We start from the raw sequence: 18,076 nt of genomic DNA, 5'->3' as shown, positions 1-18,076 counted from the left end.
AAAATAGTGGTTTGGGTGTAATAACAGTTTTCATAAATTAATTTAGAGATGCATTTTTATTTGTTGAGTTAATGATTAGGTTAATTCGTTATTTCTCGCGAAAAGAGGGAACCACAGCTGAAAGAAAATACACAACTTGTATTATTGAGGTCACGAGTTTGTTTTAACATCACTTTTTGCACACATAGGCTAATCACGACTCGGGATACATTTAAATTGGAATCTGAAACCTTATGCGATCTGACTGGAACTCGGAAAAGGACACACTGATTACAAGACGTCGATACATTACCACTTGGTCTGGCGAAAGCCAATAATAATGTGGGGTTGTGGGAGTGGGAGAGGGGTGACGGAAAGTATAAAATAAATAGTATTTTTGGGGGTATTTTATGTTATATTTATACACATACAAACCTAAGAAAATATTTATTTTGATACATGTGTGTGTGGGGGGGGGGTGGGGAAAGGGGAAAAGAGAGGGACAGAGAGATATTTTGAGAGATGAGACGAAGAGGTGATTGTGGAAAATGTTTTATTTGACGTTCAGTAATAAAAACAATCAAATCATTGATTATTAACTTATAAATACCATATTTTATGTAAATTTGTTTGAAAAATGGGGGCGGGGAGCTGTTTGTTTTACGTTCAGTGCAGGATAACAAGTGGAGACACATAGTGGTTCGTATCTCACTTTAAACTGTAGGTCCAGGCCCCATTAGGCTATCTGTGTATAACGTGGATTTAGAATTCAGTAGAAAATAACGTCGATCTAGTATTTTGGATTTTAGATGCGTTGAGACCACTAAAATTTCCAATTCTTACAATAAGAAACCTGTCCTCATATTACCATTTTGAAAGAGAGAGAGAGTTAATTGTATAATCTTTCGTTGTTATAGTTTCAAAGAAGACTAATTCAAATAGTAACAATGGGAACGAATAAAGCTTACGAAAAGTTTTTGCCACCGTGGGGATTTGAACCTACGACCATTAGAGTGACAACCCAGTGCGATAACCACTGCCCCACGATTTCGTTCCTTCTTACGGCATGATTATGAGTTAAGACCAATTCGTTCAATATGCATTAGAAATATAATCCCCACCCGCCTCTTGATAAACAACATACCCAAACACTCCTTTGTAGCAAATGAAATAAAGGTGGTATGAATGTCACAAAACATTTAAGCAAAATCTACTATATTTACGACGCAATCGTTTTACATGGAGAGGCTACAGCTTCGAGAATTGAGGTTGTGGTTTGACTGTAATTGTAGGATACCCCATAGGTATAGATAAGCCAAGGCTCTAGTGTGCACTAGATTGGTTCATTTGTAGTGACGTGCTCAGGAATTTGTAAAGAGGTATGTGAATATAAAAATGTGTTAATGCTTATTTTTTAAACAGTGAACTCATAATTTAATACCTCTCTGTCCATCTCATTATCTCACTTAGGAACTAATTAGTATTGCAGGAGTGATACTGAAAAGAAATCTCACGTGACAATGACGAGAAATTAGATTTACGGAAGGAATAGTTTTCATATTTTAAAACCTCGAAGGGCCATGGGCTATCTCCCGACTGTCAGTCTCCCTTCCACAATCCAACCTAGAGTTATCTTCAACTGGCAACGAGGTGACGTTGGTCAGCACGTCGAACCCTCAGCCGTTATAGAAGATATCTGAAACCAGGTTACACCAGTCACTCGTAGCTCCCCAATTTCCTCACGATGGTGGGTTGCCACCGGTCCTATACAGATAACAGGCCGAGAACCCAGGACGACTCGAATCCATGCCGTCTCGCTGCAGTCGGAGTCCAAAGCACAGAGTCTTAGACCGCACCGTTACGGAGGAGGAGAGTTTTCATATTTTGTTTCTTATAAATGTCGACAATACATTAAATATATTATGCACCAAAAATTAGTGTCAAAAAATAGCCGGTTCTATAAGAGATTCGAACCTTCGATCTTCACTCAACTAGGCCGCTATTTTTAACAATTTCCCATTTTCTCACTCAATAACCTTCGTTGAACGTTTGTCTTAAGAGCCGTTAGCAATCTTGTAAACCTTATTAACCTATCTGCTGTCTATCACAAATGTATTTTACAACCTGGAGTAGATTTTGATGTCTGCAATTTAGACCTTGACTTTCGTGGTAAGTAATTCTCTACCGTCTACTATAATAAATAAATCAAAGTCTACATATCTCATATTTTGTAAATGCGAAATGTCATGGTTAAATGTTACAAACTATTTCTTATTCCACCGTTAGTTCCAGATTTAGCCACAGCATTCCGGAAACCACCGTGAAACGTGTTTCCCACACTTCCAAGGTCAGGTGAACCCTTGTCAGTTGTATTGGATGCCAGGGACTGCGAACCGAATTTGAACTCGAACTGAAACATGCTCCAGTTCGACTTATAGTTCGCACTCGAACCTGAACTGAAATGTTTCGCTACATTCTGGTGCACCATAACCCTCCGTGTACTTTCAGTTTCAGTTCAGTTCCGGAATGAAACCTCATTGTGAACACTTTCGGTTCGCATCCGAACCTGAACTGAAATGTTTCGCTATATTCCGGTGCACCATAACCCTCCGTGTACTTTCAGTTTCAGTTCAGTTCCGGAATGAAACTTCATTGTGAACACTTTCGGTTCGCACCCGAACCTGAACTGAAATGTTTTGCTACATTCTGGTGCACCATAACCCTCCGTGTACTTTCAGTTTCAGTTCAGCTCCGGAATGAAACTTCATTGTAAACACTTTTGGTTCGCACCCGAACCTGAACTGAAATGTTTCGCTACATTCTGGTGCACCATAACCCTCCGTGTACTTTCAGTTTCAGTTCAGTTCCGGAATGAAACTTCATTGTGAACACTTTCGGTTCGCACCCGAACCTGAACTGAAATGTTTTGCTACATTCTGGTGCACCATAACCCTCCGTGTACTTTCAGTTTCAGTTCAGCTCCGGAATGAAACTTCATTGTAAACACTTTCGGTTCGCACCCGAACCTGAACTGAAATGTTTTGCTACATTCTGGTGCACCATAACCCTCCGTGTACTTTCAGTTTCAGTTCAGCTCCGGAATGAAACTTCATTGTAAACACTTTTGGTTCGCACCCGAACCTGAACTGAAATGTTTTGCTACATTCTGGTGCACCATAACCCTCCGTGTACTTTCAGTTTCAGTTCAGTTCCGGAATGAAACTTCATTGTGAACACTTTCGGTTCGCACCCGAACCTGAACTGAAATGTTTTGCTACATTCTGGTGCACCATAACCCTCCGTGTACTTTCAGTTTCAGTTCAGTTCCGGAATGAAACTTCATTGTAAACACTTTCGGTTCGCACCCGAACCTGAACTGAAATGTTTTGCTACATTCTGGTGCACCATAACCCTCCGTGTAGTTTCAGCTTCAGTTCAGTTCCGAAATGAAACCTTGTTGTGAACATTTCCGGTGCTCACCCGAACCTGAACTGAAATGTTTCGCTACATTCTGGGGCACCATAACCGTCCTTGTACTTTCAGTTTAAGTTTTGTTTCGGAATAAAACTTCGTAGTGAACAATTTTGTATTTTGGGGGCTGCCAGATCCGAATATTTGGAAATAGATAAGATCCGAAATGCCATTAAGGCAGGTTTCTCAATTTTTTTTGCCTGAGAGACCCCCTTGACATAATTAAATATTTCTGTGTACCCCCTGAATTCTCAATATTTTATATACTTAAAAATTGTATGAAATAAGTGTGAAAAAGAACACCAAACACGAACTCATTGCTTCCAATACGCTACATAATAATATGGATACGTAGTTTTTACTTCTGAGTGGCAATATGTTTGTAATTCGTATATCTTGGTCGTGTTTGGTGTCATTTTTCATATTTTATAGCCCAGATTTCAATTATAACAAAATAAATGTAATATTGTTACAACATAAAAGAATAACATTGTTGATTCAAATAGTCAGTATGTGACTCACTAGTCACTACGTCCGTCCGGTCCAGTTTCTATTGCGTCACCACGTGTAGGAAGGGAACAGGAAGTATGTAAGGTTTTCCAACAGTGCCTTACATCGCATTGCATTCCCGTTCCCAACCAATCACGTGGCCTCCTACCCGACTGCCATGCCAACAAACTGTTTAAATCCAGGTACTATAAATAACCCTGTTCATACAAGATATTAGTCAAATCCACATTGGAATCGTGTTTTTCACCACAGCTGCAGCGCAATTCAAGAAACAATTCTCATATCGGCATTGTCCAAGAGTGGTGGTCATTGGTTCTGCGGTCACGAAAGAAGTTTGATCGACACACTGTCGGCTTAAACCACAATACATTTTCTTTCAAAGGGTAACTGGGGAAGGCAAGTGCAATGCGCATTTTCCCCACTTTTCATTGTAGTTACTCTTGGGAGGGCGCATTTTTCCCACTTTTATTGCGAGAGCTCACTTTTCCCGGGCGCATTTTTCCCGACACCGGTGGTTTTGGCTGCACCAGCCACCCAGGTAAGCGTGGAGCGGTTGTTCTCAAGTGTGAAGTTTGTAATGTCAGATTTGAGGTACAACCTTTCCTCTCCAACACTTGATGATCTCATGGTCTTGCGGACGAATGCTTTATTCCAAAAGCGTTCTGATCAGCACTTGCCAGCCTTAAACCAAGATGAAAATTCTTTCAGTTCCTCTATTAGCTCCAGTAGTGTTTACGAGTTCGTCGAGGAGGAAGGTGAATAGTCATTGTCTTTCATGCTCACATGTTTGCTGTCGTTTTTCATAATTCTCGTTTGGAAAGACATTTAAAAGATTAACATTGTAAGATTTATGTATGACCTAATTTCCTTTTTTATTCAAAATTTAAATAATAGCTGTTAAAGTGCAAATGTTACATACGAGGAGGAGAAACTCGTACTACAAAATTATGACATGTATCATTTACAATCAACCAAAGTTTGTGAAGCATATTTTTAAGTGCTTTTTCTTTAATCCATGGTTATTTGTAGGTGTGAAAATATCCATTGAGGATAGATGCTTATTGCGTTTTTCATAAATTAACAGTTCATACACTATTTTAATTTTCTATTTTCAGGAATTCAGAAAACCAAACCATAGGAAAATCTAATGTGTATTAATCTTATTGATGTAGTTTTGCGCGAAAATGGACACACTTATGAAGCTAGCCACAGCTCACATAGAATTGTATCTGTTTTATTAACTACAATTTGGTTGCTGTACTGTGATGACATACGCTACTTTCATAAATGTATTTGTTTAACTACAATTTGGTTATTGTGCTGTGATGTCATACGGTACTTTCAGAAATGTATGTTTGATTAACTACAATTTGGTTACTGTAATGAAGATACGTAACTTTTTTCACAGTTAATTTTCATCCCATTGTTTGATGCCATTTTGAACTGAATCAACTGAGGTAAAAGTGACGCGGCGGATTCATATAAACTTTCGTTTTCATTTCACAGATAATTACAAAAAAGTACAATTGTCAGTACAATGTGAGATACAGTTCTTAAATGAAGAAAATGTAAAAGTTACTCAGTATTTTTCTCGATCTCAAACATAGCAAAACGCGCCCAGATTCTTAACATTTGGGTCTGGAAACGGTTTAAGTTTGAGAACTGAAACTGAACTGAAAACTTTCATTCCGGACCAAACTGGAAGTGAAAGTTCAGACCATCCAATTACAGTTCTGGTAGATATACTCCGGTTTAGTTCCAATTTTAGTTCGAGAACTAAAAATGAACAGAAGGGTTTCATTCCGGGCCGAACTAGAAGTACAACCTCAGATCATTCTAGTTACGGTTCGGACATATATATACTCCGGTTTCATTCCAGTTTCAGTTCGAGAACTGAAAGTGAACCGAAAGGTTTCATTCTGCGCCGAACTGAAACTAAAACCCCAGATCATTTCAGTTACGGTTCGGATAGATATATTCTGGTTTCATTCCAGTTTCAGTTTAAGAACTGAAAGTGAACCGAAATGTTTTATTTCGGGCCGAACTGAAACTAAAACCCCAGATCATTCCAGTTCTGGTTCGGACATATATACTCCGGTTTCATTCCAGTTTCAGTTCGAGAACTGAAAGTGAACTGCAATGTTTCATTCCGAGCCGAACTGAAACTGAAACTGAAAGTAGGTTTCAACTGCAGTCCCTGTTGGATGCCTGTGAACATGTTACTTCATACGTCATGGTATTGTGGTGGATTTCTTACCCTTCCCCTTTTATCTTGAACGGTAGTAATCCCCGACTGGGCACGACGAATCAATCACAGAAAAGCAGACTGTCTAGTAAATCGCATGCCATGTATTATTTCGATCTCCTAGGTTTTGGAAAGTGAAATAAAAAAAAAAGTATGTAACATTAATTCATAATGGTTGACTTCTTTGGGTATTATTTCATGACTCTTTTCTACTTACTCCAATGAAACTTTTGTCTACTGTTTTCAGTAGATCAATAGGTGTTTTGAAACATCTACTGTGTTCAGATTTTCAAAAAGATATAAATACCAAAATAATAAGGGGTATGAAATTAATATCTACAGCCAAAATATTAAACTTAACATATTATACACTATACTGAATAAATTAATTTCACTTGCAGTTTCTCTACTGTACTGGTTTCAGTAGATCAATAGGTGTTTTGAAACATCTATGTTAAGATTTTTTAAAATTTGAATTACAATTTGTGTGCCTGAAAACTTAGGGTATTTTACACCCGTCAAGCTATACGGGGTCCAGACCCTTATCATGACAAAAATAAAAGCGTGTCTGAAAACTAAAATATCCTTACCTGGGTTAAAAGCTGAGCCTGTAAAGCGACAGACAGTCAGCACAAACAAGGACAACACACACGCAGTCCTACAAAGATTATACTAACAGTAGGTCCAGTCACCAGAGCCTCGTTAGTCTGCAAAATGCAGTTCAGGGTGTACTACATGGAAGTGAGGTTGGTTTAAATTTTAAATAGATATAAAAACAAATTGTTAGTGAGGAGGAATAAAAAGTTATATTTACAGCTAACATGCTGAGCTAAACACACTGCAAGGGTGTAAGGGATGACCTTCCACGAAGTATGTACACCCAATTGTTGCTTCCACGTAGTACACCCTGGACTTCAGTTTGCAGACGAACGAGGTTCTGGCGACTGGCCCCATGGCCAGTATAATTTTCTATGTTGTCCTGTGTTTGGTCTTTGTGGGTGCTGAGTGCCTCTTTACAACCTCAGCTTTTAACCGAATTCAGAATATTTTAATATGTCAGTTACAACACGACGTTACAGTTATGTTATTTAGTTCTGGTAAGGGGCTGGACCCCGTATAAAGTGACAGGTGCAAATAGCCTAAGTGTTGACGCACCCAAAATTTTGAATTCATATTCAAATTCAAACACACTACATGCAATATTACATGTAGTACTGAAGAGAATATTTCACTTGTAGTTCCTCAACTGTAATTACACATTAGGCCTACTGAAAGTGTTCAGTAGGAAATAATTGATTTTGAGTAGATTTCCGAGAGACACAGTAGAGTACTACAATTGATAACAGTAGAGTACTACAATTGATAACAGTAGATTCTGTCTACTGTAAACAGTAGAAATTACGTAGGTTTATAACGACGATGAGAATGAAACAGAGGTAAAAACAATGATAATGAAATGCAGAAGTGTCCTGGAGCAAACAGGAACGTAGAATGTCTGGCAGCGAGACGCAAGAGTTGATCAAGCGATTGTAGCGTCAAATTTAGCTTAGAGCTCATAATTCATATTTCTACATGATCTCAACATACAAGTTACATACAATGAGAGAATTGAATTGAGTTTACATCTTACGTGATATGAGTTGAAACTATTGTTGCACATTGAACTGTGAAGTGAATCAATATTAAATTCGATTAACTAGTGAATGGTGATGTGCTGAGATTTTGTAACGAGATATGCCAAATGGCTGACAGTATAATAACTTATGGACACATTGATATAATATATTTGAACAATCTTACAACGTGCGATTTTGCATGAAATTTTATTACTTGAATCTACACCACTTCATGGCAAAGGCTACAAGGCATTTTATGGGTTGTAAAATTCTGTGTTCGATTCACCGTTCGGTTAACTCTGCGATCTTAATTTCTTATTAAACCGAAAAATTATTTATTGCATTTTACTTATTACGAAAATTCGTATATTATTTGCTTTGCGAAATGTAGAGAATATATTGTTTTTCATGCTTTTTACAAGAATACAACTATGCATGGTGAACAAAAAATAATGTAAAATAAATACTATTCACAAAAGGATGTCAATAGTATTTATTTGTTTTGTTTCTTGATAATTTTCCCTAAAATAAAAATGTATAACTTTCGCTGTACATGACATTTCGTCGAATATGACACATGGATCATTTTTATGCAAATCCTAGTAAAATGATGAGAAATTCAAAAACATATTCTGAAAAATTATTTTCAAAAATAACATTGAAAAATCATTAGAAAGGAGTGTTATTTTTTTAAAAAAAATATATAACATTTTTATTTCTTTAAATTATTAATTAAATACAATACTTAGTTGCTATATATAATAATAATAGGGGTAATCGAAAAGAAGTCAAACCTAGAATCTTCGGCGTGTGATACTGATAGCCTATCACCGAACCACTTTAACATCTTAAAAAAAAATGAAGTTTCTTTCTCGGAAATTACTGGTTAGTGCACACTGGAATCTTGCCATACGAATTTCTACCCAACCACTACAAGAAGCCACGTCACAACCTCAATTTTCGAAGCTGTAGCCTCTCCATGTAAAACGATTGCGTCGTAAATATAATAGATTTTGCTTAAATGTTTTGTGACATTCTTACCACCTTTATTTCATTTGCTACAAAGGAGCGTTTGGGTGTGTTGTTTATCAAGAGGCGGGTGGGGATTATATTTCTAATGCATTTTGAACGAATTGGTCTTAACTCATAATCATGCCGTAAGAAGGAACGAACTCGTGGGGTAGTGGTTATCGCACTGGGTTATCACTCTAATGGTCGTAGGTTCAAATCCCCACGGTGGCAAAAACTTTTCGTAAGCTTTATTCGTTCCCATTGTTACTATTTGAATTAGTCTTCTTTGAAACTAACAACGAAAGATTATACAATTAACTCTCTCTCTTTCAAAATGGTAATATGAGGACAGGTTTCTTATTGTAAGAATTGGAAATTTTAGTGGTCTCAACGCATCTAAAATCCAAAATACTAGATCGACGTTATTTTCTACTGAATTCTAAATCCACGTTATACACAGATAGCCTAATGGGGCCTGGACCTACAGTTTAAAGTGAGATACGAACCACTATGTGTCTCCACTTGTTATCCTGCACTGAACGTAAAACAAACAGCTCCCCGCCCCCATTTTTCAAACAAATTTACATAAAATATGGTATTTATAAGTTAATAATCAATGATTTGATTGTTTTTATTACTGAACGTCAAATAAAACATTTTCCACAATCACCTCTTCGTCTCATCTCTCAAAATATCTCTCTGTCCCTCTCTTTTCCCCTTTCCCCACCCCCCCCACACACACATGTATCAAAATAAATATTTTCTTAGGTTTGTATGTGTATAAATATAACATAAAATACCCCCAAAAATACTATTTATTTTATACTTTCCGTCACCCCTCTCCCACTCCCACAACCCCTCATTATTATTGGCTTTCGCCAGACCAAGTGGTAATGTATCGACGTCTTGTAATCAGTGTGTCCTTTTCCGAGTTCCAGTCAGATCGCATAAGGTTTCAGATTCCAATTTAAATGTATCCCGAGTCGTGATTAGCCTATGTGTGCAAAAAGTGATGTTAAAACAAACTCGTGACCTCAATAATACAAGTTGTGTATTTTCTTTCAGCTGTGGTTCCCTCTTTTCGCGAGAAATAACGAATTAACCTAATCATCAATGTGAAAATTGTTCGATTGAGTGATATATATGATTGTCAAACACATACATGAATACATTATATTAAGCTCGTGAACTATAATTGGGACAATTTAATACTAATTTGAAACGATTAAAGGCAATTAAAACGACAAAGTAAACTTTTGCGCAATCTTTCTGCCGATTCGCATTAGTGGAACAATCTTTAACCAATGGGGACGTTATCTCATATTTGGAAATGCTGCATTGGTTGAACTTCCTGTGGACAAGACCGTGAGTCACGCCTCCTGTTCCTCCGAATCGAACTTCACTCTGATTGGAGGATCGTATATTTCACAACACTTCCTTGTTTCAGAGCTACCAACATAATTTCGTAAGACGTTGGACTTAGAAAAAATCCATGCGACAGATTTTTTGAACATGACTGTACACATACGTATCACATGTACATGTTATTATAACATTTTACTACATTGAACACTTTGGTTTGGTTTGAGTTGGTGTTTTAAGTCCGCTTTATGCACAGTAAGGCTAATCGCCTCCACCGGGTATCGAACCCGAGACCCCTTGATTACAAGGCGGCGACGCTACCACTGAGAGGCCCTTACATTGAACTCTTCAATACATGCAAAATATCAGCGCTGTGCAATGAAAACTCAAGTGGAAAGCAGCCTGCTCTTGCCTCTGATCGGCGAAGTTGATTATTTAAGAATGCCACAAGGCTGCATGCTTTTCGGCAGGAAATATTTGATGACTACAATGGGCAGTCCGCCTCCATCAGCATTCAGGGGGATGAGCTTGATGCCCTGGTGACTATAAATACATAACAGGCCGTCAGTTTCCTCCGAATTTTGGTTCCCTCATGTCTTCTTTCGTGCTCAATATTATTACTTATTATTAATTACTTACTATTACTTACAATATAATCCAATAATACAATGTAATACAATCATGGCCGTAGGCAGGAAACATTTTCGGGGGGGGGGCATTCATAATTGTTCCCATGGGCGTCTCCAGAAATTTGAATAATATAAATAATAACAATAATTATACAATAATACATTAAAATTTCATAATAATAAAACAATTTCATTCCATAATAATAATAATTTTTATTATTGCTATATCCTTGACGGGGCTTACTCAATCCAGCAGATGAGTGAATATCCAGCACAAGTTGTTTTTACGTTGCATACAGTGTGTACTGAAATGTACAATTATTATACATTGTTATTAACTTTTAGATACCTTCAAGGAAAAGCTTTAAAAGTTAGATGGAGATTTTAGTTATGAAATTTTTGGAATTTTGAAAAGAGTGGAACCAGTTATTCTTTTTAAAAAGTTAGCCTGGTGGATGGATTGTAATCTCAATCACTAACGTAATGCACTACAAAACTGAAGATCCTAGGTTTGAACTCCTATCAAGGGTGATTTCCGACTTTAACGGACAGGGAATTTAAGTTGGAAAGGGAATTTTGGAACAATCAATCATAAGGTGATTTTCAGTCTATATTCCTTGTGACGCAGGAACAACACTGGAAAGAGGACAGCAGAAGTGAAATTGGAGGGAACGCAGGTGGGCTGCGGTTCCGAGAATAAATTCTGTTTCATTCAAGTTTCAGAATTCCAAATGTATGAAAATTCTAGCTCAATCGTTTCAACATTGTCTCCTTGTATTTTTGTGATGCTTCGAAGAAAAATTCGAAAATGAGTTACAGATTTTGGTTTCTGAACTTCCATTAATCCAACATGTCAGAAGTTTCGGGGTGGGGGGTTGAACCCTAACCCCCCCTCTAAATACGGCCATGAATACAATGATATAATATGAAAACATAATATAATATATATGGTATAGGATGTTAAAGTTGCATATTTACAATTTGTTCTGGTATTCAGAAAAGACCATGAGATGAACATTTAGACTGGATAATTAGTGGACAGGAATGTTTTTTTTCAATTGTGTTTCTTCCACAGTTAAGAAATGGTGTTACCATATGCTTTTCATTTCATTTTCTTTGAGTGTGATATAAACATCCTTGGCAGGGACAAAAATAATTTTTGCACGGAATATTGTTTTTGGGAGGGATCCAGGCATCCCTCCCCTCCCGTTAATTCGCACAGTGAGTGACACCATTTCCCATTACTTAGTTTTTGTTGGCGCATTCATTTAAAATTTTATTTTTCAACCATAATATAAAATAAAGGATTATTAATATTTATATTTTCTCTCTTGTTCTTCACGTAAGAAAACGCATACATAAAAATGCAAATGAGTGTATATTTAGTCATATTATTTGTTTTTCAGTGTACGTTAGAATGCATCCTCAAAGAGAGCGACGCTGTAAGTATATCCAGATACATACATTTATACAGATTTATTTGAAAATATGTTTTAACCACAGACTGAGGGGGAAACCCCATTGACCGATTGAAAATACAATTCCGAGTCGCAGGAAAAATAAATCAATAAATAGGTTAAAACTTTCAAGTAAATTGGCAACGTGTTAAATTTGTTTTTCGTACATAATGCAATTTTGAAATGTTCAAGGTAGCTAAGAAACGAGTTCTATTGTGGACTTCAAACAGACTTCTATTTTTGCTGCAATACGAGCCTCAGTTGCTGAGGGTCAGGGGCAAATAATGTGCGGGAGGGCCATAACCAAAAACGTTCCGAGATGTTCATTTTATATACTCGAATTACTGAAGTTCGAATTTGCAATATGTTCCTGTGTTGAAATATTGTGTTAAACGTAGCATTTCACCTTAAATTACAAACGTGAATCTCTGGAACGAGTGAACGAAAATAAATCTCAGTGCAAATAGTTACTCGAGAGGGATCGGCCAATGAGTGGCTGCAGTTACCAGCCTCTTAAAACAGCACCCAATGATTTACTCCTCCATTTCTCTACCGTTATGCGTGGGATTGCTCCACATATTCCCTAGACAGAGTGTACCTAAACATCTCCAGCCAAAATCCACCCTAAGTGGTTGCGGTAGTGGGAAATACAGGGGAAACCAACGAAATTGTTACATAGAATCATAAAGTCTAGAAAAATGAGAGACTTTAGTTTCTCAGTTCAATGCACTAGACTTTTACAAACTCTCGATAAACTATTAATATAGCATTATTTTAATCTAACCCCTACCCCCACTGACGCAAGGGAACTCTTGAATTTTCCGATGGACGGTTCTGTTGAGGGCGTTGAGCGATCATTTCACGACCATGCCACCGAAGGTATCGAGTTGGAGTCCAGATTTTAGCACGAACTCACCTATTCTCATTGTCTGAATCCTACCCCAGGAATCTACTGCGGAAGCGAACGAAAACAAATACTCTGCGCAAGTAGTGACTAGAGAGTGGACGCGTGAGAGGGGAAGTGAGTGCGTGGAGGGCAATGCGCACTGCTTTGCTCCGCCAATTCGCTTTCTCCCCTTCTCTACCATCATGCGTGGCGTTGCTCAACAGACTCCCGGGACTGCGATTACATAATTTTCATAGGAATACAGACGACTTAATATAAGAACATGTAACGAACCTGAGAGTTTAAGGTTTTATATTTGTAATACGTTAAGATTTTTAAAATGTTTCTTACCTCAAATAATGTGCAAGTTGTCACAGACAACTATAGTTAGATTTATACAGTTGTGTATGGAACTGGTATAGATGTTCATAAATACGTCATAATCTGTTCGTGTTGACGTCACTTTCTCATGTCAGCAGAGGAAGTGAACTAACCTGAATGTTTCTCACCTGACGACAGACGGAGTTTGAAAAACAATTGAAGGTGAAAAATAATAAGAACTTGGAAACGGATAGAATTGAAGTATAGATTTTGGTTTTTCGAGTTTTCTTCTTGCCGATAAGTTGAAAGTAAACAATTAATTATGTTCTTTGACTTTCGCTTTATGTGAGGGAATATACCAACGTTAGTAGTGAATGTTCTAGTGTTGTACTGGTAAGTGATTATGAAATATACGCGTTTATAAAACTGCGTTTTAACTTTGAAAACAGTGTTGTGTTTTCTTTTCTACCCAGCAAGCCCTGATGATTTGCAGATTCTCATGTTCCCGACTAAAGGAGTAGCGGAGTAACTTTCTGACGACTGGTGTCCAACTGGAGTACGTTGCATAGTTATTTTGGCATACCAACGCGGGGCTCGAGTGCATAGTTATTTTGGTACAATCGTAAGGGCTTGAGTGCAAAGTTATTTGTAGCAATTAAAACGTGATACCCGATTTAGTGCATACTGAAAGTGTTCGGCCATAGAATTCACGAAGGTGATATTGAAAGTCCTTGGAATTCACGAAGGTAAAAGTGTGATAGTGAAGTGAAGATATTAACTGGTAAGAGCCATAGACGGTGTAGTAGAATGGAGAAAGACGGGACAGGAATGAATCTGCGAAGCAGAGGAAGAACGACAATGGATGCAGAAACCAAGTTTGGATGCTGTGATGATCTCACCAATGACAGGGAATTCTTCCAGTGTTGCCAATGTTTGCAGAGGTTTCATAGTAGTTGTGATGGGCAGGAAGTAACGTTGGCATCAAATAAAGAGATGCGATGCAAATCATGCTTGTCATCACCAGAAACAGAACCAGAACCGAACGTTCCTACCAAACCCTCATCAGATCACTGGCTACTTGATTGGTTGATGAAAGATAAAGCAGAGCGAAACCAGAAAGAAAAGGAGGATGAAGACCGTAGACAGAAGGATGAGGAGCGTAGACAGAAGGATGAGGAGCGTAGACAGAAGGAAAGGATAGAGGAGGAGAAACAGCGTAAGAAAGAGATGGCTCAGATAGAGAAAGTTCGAAAGAAGGAGATGATGGAGTTTAAGCTCATAGTTGAGTCTATAGAAGAAAAGAGAAGGAAAGAGAAAGAGGATGAAGAAGAAAAGAGAAGGAAAGAGAAAGAGGAGGAAGAGAAAAGGAGAAAGAAGGAAAAAGAAGAGGAAGAAGAAAAGAGAAGGAAAGAGAAAGAGGAGGAAGAGGAAAGGAGAAAGAAGGAAAAAGAAGAGGAAGATGAAAAGAGAAGGAAAGAGAAAGAGGAGGAAGAGGAAAGGAGAAAGAAGGAAAAAGAAGAGGAAGAAGTTAAGAGAAGGAAAGAGAAAGAGGAGGAAGAGAGAAAGAGAAAAGAAGACTTAGATATTTTCCATGCATTGATTGAAAACCAGGAAGAAAGGAGGATACAGGAAGATATAAAACTGAGGTCAGAGTTACAGGCTCTATTCTCTCAACATAAACTTGAACAGGTAGAGAACATCAGGGGAGAGATAGAAAAACTTAGCATTAAAGTCACTGAAAAGGTGGACGAAAAGGTAAAGGAAATTGTGGAAGAGCAGCTAGAGTTCTTAACAGTTCGGCAAGGACGGATAGAGAAGGAACAGGAGCAATTGAAGAAGAATATGGAAACCTGCCTTGAAATTGTCCAGTCTGGAAGAGAATCTGAATGTGACCCTCCACAGAGAGTTCAAGAATTAAAGAGTTCTGTAGAGTCTTTTAATGTAGCACTACAAACCTTTGGTGAACGAACAGAACTCATAGAAAATATAGTGCAAGGACAGAAAGTTGAAATAAAGGAAGCTGGAGAAAAGGTTAATTTTCTCCATGAGAAGGCTAAAAAGATGGAAGTATCTCTTCGCCAAGAAATTCAGGAACAAACAGTTACAATTATAAGTAGGGTCAGTGAACTGCAGGAAAAGATCCATAATTTACAGATTCGACCAGAAACCTCTTCTGATATAGTGCCTGATCCAATCCGAGGACTGAACCCAGAAGCTACTGCCTATGAACCTCCTGTTGTACTTCCAAACCCATTCTTCCCCGGTAATACCACAACTTCTGATAGATGCAAGAGGCCTAGAGAAAAGGATAGTAATGACGGTTTTTCTCCTCGACGCAGAACAGAGTTTAAGATGCCCAGAATGGCTGATATCGCGAACATTCCGAAGTTTAAAGGCGATATTGAAGCTCAATCTGCCGAACGATATCTGCGTGAATTAAATGTCAGTTTTGACTTAATGCAAGTGCCTCAGCACTATAGATTGGAATTATTACCTCGGGTTTTCACCGGCAAGGCTGAGCATTGGTTAGCTGGTAATATGGACAACTTTGTGAATTATGCTGATTTCTGCGCACGCTTTAAGGATGAATTTGCATCAGAAAAGGCAAAACAAAGACAACTAGCGGCTGTGAGGAACCGAAGGTATTCTCGCCTGGTCCACGACAACTTAGAGAGTTTTGCCTGGAGTGTCTACGCAGCGTACAGAAACCTAGCTGACAATTTTAATGAGAGTGAAGTTCTTAATTTGATCATTGGACAGTTGCCGTACCGCATTCGGAATCTTTGTCTGGCGCACGCTCCACGAAGTGTGGATGAATTGACACACTTCTTAAAGGACTTCGATATTTATGATGACCCTGATGCCTGGAAGAATAAAGAAGACCCTAAGAATAAAGAGGCTGCAGGCAATAAAAGTTTTAAGATCCGGAATATCCAGACGGATTCAGAGAGTCGAGGAGGAAATTTCTCACGACCTCGAAGATTCAACAGAGGATTAGGCAGGAGAGGTTTCAACCAAGATCAAAACCAAAGACAGAGCAATTTCTACAGGCCTCGTCCAGAACAAGAGCAGAATTCTCCAGACAGATGGCGTTACGAAGAACGACGTAGCCGTAGTCCGCTCAGACGGTACTCTCCACCACGTAGAGGAGACAATTGTGGTTCCTTCTCACCAAGACATGACGTTGCCTCAGAGCGGGAAGAAGCAGTGGAGACTACTAGAGAGTTTCTGCACAACCAGCGATCTCAATCAAGTCAAACAAACGTCGACCTTTTCTAAGTGCCTCCTCTTCGTTTAGGCAAGTGAACTCGACGGGACGTAAAATACAAGGATAATACGTAAATTATTTTTGCTGACCGAAAATGTATCTTCAGACAGTCAAGTGCAAACAAATTCCGTATGTGAAACTGGTGTATTTTCCGGAAGACTCAAGAAGATAGTGCTAGGTGGTAGACAAGTAGAACATGATATTAGTGGCATAAATTTTAGCACTAAAGCATTCATTTAAGAAGGTTTTGGTTCTGACTTCCTCTGGCGAATGCTTTTTATAAAAACTGCACCAGGCAGAAATAAGTATTAAGAAAAATGCAGTTGATGTGTTGTTTGTTACCACTCCTGATCAAATGAAGGAGGATTTTCCAGATATATATTTAGTGCGGTACATCCGAGAGGTCCAAGATGAGGATAGAATCGGGATGTATAAATCCGTAGACCTCTCAGAGAAGGTCCATATAGTAAATATTTGGATAGATTCCTATAAGCAGGCGTTATTATATTGCTGGTGTGGAATTTAAAGGCATTATTCTAGAAGCACAGAAGCAAGAAGAGTGTTGAGTTTGATGTGCTATAGGAAAGTACTGATACAGTTCATTGCTTATCGAACCCTATACCGTTTTCTACAAAGTCTTTCTGGAGAAGAAACTAGATATATGGAATCCTGCTGTTATATTAAACCATCATGGAATAAATCATCGCCTGAATTCACTGTTTATTGGCTGATTAACTATCCTGGATTGTATTCTGTTTTGGATACTACAAACTACGTTCCTTCTGAGTTGTTGTCGAATGAAGAGAAGCATTGGTTGGAGAAGTTGACTTAGTGTCAAGATAATTTCTGTATTTAAAGTTTCATTGTGGATTGAAAATTTTTTCAGAACATGTAAATAACAATTTCTTCAAAAATTTTCCCCGGACGAGGGGCAATTGTAACGAACCTGAGAGTTTAAGGTTTTATATTTGTAATACGTTAAGATTTTTAAAATGTTTCTTACCTCAAATAATGTGCAAGTTGTCACAGACAACTATAGTTAGATTTATACAGTTGTGTATGGAACTGGTATAGATGTTCATAAATACGTCATAATCTGTTCGTGTTGACGTCACTTTCTCATGTCAGCAGAGGAAGTGAACTAACCTGAATGTTTCTCACCTGACGACAGACGGAGTTTGAAAAACAATTGAAGGTGAAAAATAATAAGAACTTGGAAACGGATAGAATTGAAGTATAGATTTTGGTTTTTCGAGTTTTCTTCTTGCCGATAAGTTGAAAGTAAACAATTAATTATGTTCTTTGACTTTCGCTTTATGTG

General features: G+C 38.0%; 1 long non-coding RNA gene across 1 annotated transcript in view; it reads left to right on the top strand.

Moving 5' to 3' along the window:
• Positions 1 to 18,076, top strand: part of LOC145991082 (uncharacterized) — a 42,923-nt gene that overhangs the window by 10,248 nt on the left and 14,599 nt on the right. The window contains exon 3 of the long non-coding RNA XR_014442005.1: positions 12,230 to 12,265. This is a non-coding gene — a long non-coding RNA (uncharacterized LOC145991082). The remainder of the gene's footprint in view (positions 1 to 12,229; positions 12,266 to 18,076) is intronic.

The sequence above is a fragment of the Lepisma saccharinum genome, chromosome 1 (assembly GCF_977018435.1).
Source record: "Lepisma saccharinum chromosome 1, izLepSacc3.1, whole genome shotgun sequence".
Classification (NCBI taxonomy): domain Eukaryota; kingdom Metazoa; phylum Arthropoda; class Insecta; order Zygentoma; family Lepismatidae; genus Lepisma; species Lepisma saccharinum.
This window is presented reverse-complemented; position numbering and strand designations above follow the sequence as displayed.